The sequence below is a fragment of the Aegilops tauschii genome, chromosome 1, assembly GCF_002575655.3.
Source record: "Aegilops tauschii subsp. strangulata cultivar AL8/78 chromosome 1, Aet v6.0, whole genome shotgun sequence".
In the NCBI taxonomy this organism is placed as follows: Eukaryota; Viridiplantae; Streptophyta; class Magnoliopsida; order Poales; family Poaceae; genus Aegilops; species Aegilops tauschii.
This window is the reverse complement of record NC_053035.3, coordinates 73,612,601-73,618,505: the sequence shown is the minus strand read 5'-3', so window position 1 is coordinate 73,618,505 and position 5,905 is coordinate 73,612,601. Positions and strand designations below refer to the sequence as shown.

General features: G+C 43.5%; 1 non-coding gene across 1 annotated transcript; it reads right to left on the bottom strand.

The window, feature by feature from the left end:
• Positions 1-1,367: 1,367 nt before the first annotated feature.
• On the bottom strand, positions 1,368-5,327 carry LOC109775506 (uncharacterized). Its single transcript, XR_012202702.1, has 4 exons — positions 4,774-5,327; positions 4,523-4,695; positions 2,653-2,707; positions 1,368-2,312 (listed from the first exon to the last, which is right to left on the bottom strand). It is a non-coding gene; the product is annotated as an uncharacterized protein (transcript).
• Between the last annotated feature and the right edge of the window lie 578 nt (positions 5,328-5,905).

Here is a 5,905-nt window from a genome sequence, read left to right as displayed (position 1 = left end):
ACACGTGTCGGCTCACCGTTGGGACAGATGCCATCCGCTCATTGGACCGAAGGCGCCTATGATACGACGACACGTGGCACGGCCCAACAGAGGCCCATTCCTGTGAAAAGGCCGGCCCGTTTGACTTGGTCAAAAGGTGGCGGGCCGGTCCACGGAAAGTCTGTTAACGGCCTGTTCGCATATAGCCCATTTACAGCCCGCTAACCCAGGGCCCGTTACGCCCTATCCGAATTAGGCCCAGTAGCGTCATCTGGGCCGCCCAATATGATTCAGCCCGTTTTAACTTCTGGCCCATGTGTGGCCCATGACTTCTTTCGGCCCATATGAGGACCTTTGTAACTTTTGGCCCATTAACGACCAGTGGTGAAACTGGCCCGTAATGAACAGTGTATCACTTTATACCCATTAACGGCCCGTTATTCCATTGGGCCGTTTGCAGCCCAAGTTATCTTTCGGCCTTCTCAGGGCCCATTGATTCTTGGGCTCATTTGCAGCATTCGGTTACATACGGCCCGTTACTGTCATTTTCTGCTTGTGGGCCAAATTCAGCCCGTCGTTACAGTCGGCCCGTTTGCGGACCGTTAATACGTTGGGCCGTTTTCATGTAAAAAAAACCTGTTGGGCTGTTTTCATAGAGTTATCAAATACGGCCTATTAACGACCCGTTATGGTCCATGAATAGTACGGCCCATGATTGGCGAAATGATGATACGCCCCGTAGAAGGCCCATGGATCCTACGGCCCATATGAGGCCCATGGATAGTATGGCCCGTAGAAGGCCCATGGATCGTACGGCCCGTAGAAGGCCCATGGCACTACAAGAAATTTGTCAACTTGTGACCTTGACTATTGGTCACTGAATGGTCATTATTTTCCATTTGTGACCTTTTTGTGACCAAAAACAGATGATCAAAAGCTGGCAGTCGTAAACTGAAATTAACGACCTTCTCTGTGAGAAGGTCGTAGACGTTTACGACCAAAATATGCCTACTGTTTTGTTTTGGTCATTAGCAGCCTCCCCAGGCCACGTAGGTATCCGACGTGGCAATCTGATGTGGCACAAGAATCAGCCCGGTCCAATTCGGTGTTTATATGGGCCGAGCCCATTAATTCGGCCTTTTTAATATTTATTTTTCCTATTAATTTTTGCTAGCTACATGGGCTGGCCCAGCAATTCGGCCTTTTCATTTCTAGATGTGGCCTTTTACAGCGTATGATGTTTTATTTTTTGCCATTTTATTTTCCACTGTTTTACATTTGTCCCAAATATCATAATATCATACACTGGTCCCACACGTCAGAAATTTCAAATGTGCTCAAATTATTTTGATAAGTGGGTCGCATGAGTCATGTTTCCATTGCACACATTTTCAAATCACATACATAATTACTAGTTCATATGAAACAGAAATTGTAATTCTGAAACAGACATGAAATTCACAAACAGAGAGAAGATACATTAATTCACATACATAATTACTATTTCAGTCACAAACAGAGAGAAGATACATTAAATTCCCAGATAACCCAGCTATTATTACATAACTTGCTATATAAGAATGTCTTAGAGCTTCTTTGAACATCTTTCGTCTTGAATTTACTCAAAATATCCGCCAACAAGAAAACAGAACAGCAAGGATAGGGTGAATAACAACAACAATAGGTGATGGGGTGCTATTCCATCTAAACAAGAGACTGAACCCAACAAGCTAGATTCATTCAGCATCATCAACAATTCAGTAAAGTACTGCAATTTAGAACTGATGAGAAAAACAACTACACGACTTCATAACTGAACATATTCAAGTAAAAATTGTACAAGTTACATTCCAGTAAACAAACTGTACAAGTTGACGATTCCCTGTTGCATATACATATCACTTGTGTCATGTTTGGGGGTTCAGGATGTACACAACATGTTTATGGTAGATGAACTGCAGCTGCTAGGAATAGTAAAGCAAAGATGTACTGCCACTAATCAGCAAAAACATAACATTTTCTCAGAGTTAATGATAGCACATGGATAAAGATGGAAACAAAAAATATTTCTAATCTTGGAACCCAACATAGCAAATCAAAACGAGAGAGGGGCAGAGGTGGCGTGGAGGAGAAAGGACCTTGAGCTGCCGCTCCTCTCCATGGCTGTGTGTCACCCTCCATCTCCTGACTATGATCATCAACATCTACTACTAACAACTCCCTGTGCAATCCTACATTGCAGTAAAAATTCCTCGCCCTCCATTTACTCGCTTTACAGTACTCCTAATGCTTGGAGTAGTTCAAGCAGTACTGCAGTAAAACTACTCCTAATGCTACAGTAGTTAACAGCAAGGGAAATTACTGTGATGTTCAAAATTTACAGTAAACACTCCACTCCACTAAATATTACTGAAATTTAATAGAATTTAACTAAGGTTTTTCAGTTTCAGAATATGAAAGTCAGAAAATAAGCTTGCAAGCAAGTTTATGTAAGTAATGCACATTGGAGTACAATACTTCTACGAATTTCTGCAAATAATTCATGATTTTCTAACTACTCCAAGATGTCCAGTTAATTAACTGGAAAAGTAACTAAACTTGCAAATTGAGAAAATCTTGTCAGACCACTTGCAATATCTTCGGTGACAGTACATGTTCAGAACAAACACTTACAATATCTACTGCAAGAACTTGTTTACTCCTGCATATTTGCTTGCATGTTCGGAATCTGCAAATATTCAGAAGCATGTTCAGAATACTTACTGAAAAGTACTGTTAAATGTTGAAAAGTTAAATCTTGTTCAATCTTGTTAAATACTCCAAGAAAAATTACTCCGCACAAATACAGTTCGATCTTGTTAAATAATCTAAGCAAAATTACTGGAGTACTACAATTTAAATGTAATCCAAGCAAATTGAGAAGTTAACAGTACTGCTGCTAACTTGGAGTAGCTTTGACTATGTACAGAGCAAGATGGAGGGTCTAGCTTACTGCTGGTACCCCACATATCTAATTTTACTTAACAGAGCAAGATGGAGTAACCCAGAAAAATTAACAAAGCAAGCAAATGTACTTTAAATGGCAGTTCACCAGAGATTTTCAAGTTAAAAATACTCCCAGGGGTAAACAACAATGACATGGACGAAGTAAAGGATGGATGTTGTAAATTAATCCAGTAATTCTTTTTTGTTCTCATATTTTTCACCCTCTAGACACTGCCTAGAGCGCTTACAAGATGACAAAGTTAATTTTGCATAACACATATGGATTCTTATCTTCTTCGGTAAGGGGGGCACATTTACATCTAATCTATTATATTATTAAAAAGTAACCATGTATAGATGTCTCCATACCCCATATGATTTCTAGACTGCCATGCAAAGCAATGAGTTGAGTCCAATTCCTACACGGCCATGTACCTTAAAAAAAAGAAAACTACGCCTATCTATGACATACGTTCCCAAACAGCCTAGCAAAGCGAGGCAAACAAGCTGTGGATCCTAATTATAATGGTCGAGAACCAACAAAATTTTCTCACGTAATATGTGAAACACGCACATATTCGTTTGCACATCCAAAGTGTGTCACGTACTGGAGATGCCTCTGACCGAGAAGTGCAAATTAGAATCACGTATGGAAGGACACTTCCATCAGCATGTTTTCTATTCAAAAAAATCATCACGTTTGTTGTACTGACACACAATCACTTTCCAATTATATCTCAAAACCAATCAACACAAGCTAGCCACGCTACACATCCCAGCTAATTGCAACTTGGCGTTGTAAGCAATAATCGGCAAGCCTTTGCTCTGCCTCAGGCCTCAGTCGACAGAACAAAACAAGGCAGGAGATACTGCAGAAAGCAAAGCTGCCTTGCGGTTTTAAACAAATTACTATCACGAACGGGATGGAGTCGCCTCAAAACAGATGCCATTATTGGCACACTGATTAATAAGAATGGAAGCAGCAGGTGGAGAAATCAATTTTTGAAACTTGTTTCTCCTAACTTGCAATACTGCAATATGGCATCATGTCAACTATTTACATAAAGGAAAGAGAAATAGACAGATTATGCAGCTACCCTACTAATGTGCAGGAAAGAAGTGGTGACTGAATAATGTGTTGCACTACACATGCTAGTTTGCAGAACAGTCCCACGCCTATTACATTACTAGAGCAATTTCATTACTAGAGCCTCTGCTTGGAGATAAAAAATGAGCAGATTGTAATGTATTTGAATCAAGATCCTTTCAGAAACTAGCTAGTATGAAGAGGAAAATCAAGCAAAACTGTCACAGGTCTTGAGCGCTTCAGATCCTAGTGGCTGGCTACTTTAACAGTATTTATTACAAGTAAAAAAAACACAGCAGAAATCCTAGACAGTGAAGAACATATTCAGCACGCATGCTGATTAATCACTTGACACACAATGCAATGCAATGCAACGCAAGCAGCAGGTAGCTAGAAGTTAACAAGACAATAAATAAATCCTTGACAGTGGAGAACATATTCAGCACGCACGCTCGCTGATTAATCACTTACGCAAAATGAATAGATATCCCCTTTCTCCATGGAGAGGGCGGACCCGAGACCTTGGAATAGATCCCTGATTGAATGAACAACGCAATACAGAGCCAGAGCGAAGAGCTGGAGACGAACGGCCTGGCTGGTGGGCGCACTAGAGAAGAGTGGTGCTACTGCAAGCTGGAGAGACGCTGGATAGAAGAATTTCAAGATCGATCTTAACTCGCGGGAACAAGCACGGACCTAAAATCGATGGAGCTGGGATATACCTCGGGTGCCGAGCGGAGCGACACCATGGAGGTGCTGCTGGAGTCGATTGAGCTCGACAACGAACAGAGACGGCGGGAGGACACGTTGACGGAGACGGAGCTCTGCCCGCGAAGCAGACGAAGCAGGGGAGGCCATGGCGAGGAGGCAAACGTCAGCGACGCTTGGACTTGGGCGAGGCTTCGGCTCAGCGGAGCAGGAACGGCGAGGAGGGACTTCGCATCAGGGTGGCGCGCTGCAAGGTCTGGGACGCGAGCGTCCATGGCGGCGAAGTGCACTTTTTGAGACAGAGAGAGAAATCGAGATGTGTGAGAGAGAGAAAGGAGGAAGAAAGAGAGCACGGGAAGAAGAGAACAGAGAAGAAGGGTGGCACTCATCTGCTGGCTCCGGCAAGCTGTGGCTGGTGGTCACCCGCGGCGGCGTGCAAAAACACAGGAGGAGCTCCTCTCGTGGGGCTCGGGCGCGGGGAATCGTGGGAGGAGGCTGCGAGGACGGGCGCACTCGGGCGCTCGCTCGATCTCCTCGGGCCTAGAGGTGGCCGGGAGATGCGGAGAGGGGAGGGAGGGACGAGGTCGGCGGTGGGTGGGAGAGGACTGGATCGGGAGGGGGCGGGTACGGGGAGGAGGTGGCGGCGGCAGCGGGGACATTGGGAGCAGGGAGGAGGGGTGCGATGGGGGATCTGATCTAGGGTTTGGGCTGCGGGGGGAGGGGGTATCTCCTTTTTTCTGTAGATAGATGGATGGACGGATGTGGAGATATGTATGGATGGATGGCTGGATGGGCGCCATGTCATCGATCCGTGGGAAGAGTTTTGATTGGTTCAGAAAATCAGTGATCTAAAATAGTTTTCAAGTACTAAAAATAGATGGATTTTGTGAAGTAGCTATCAAAACTATTTTGCAAAAAGGCATCACACAAATTTTCACTCAAGTTAGACCACATTTTATGGAGGAGCACCATTTTCTATGCATTTCTTATTTTCTATCTATTTTAATCATTTTTTCGAGTGCCCGAAATGAGGTTTTTTCGTGAAGGACCCACCATATATTGTTGCAAAATTGTACCAAATCAATTTTCTAAAATACTAGGACATAGTTAATGCACAATTGACCAAATGGTTGGGTGTAAAAAGTT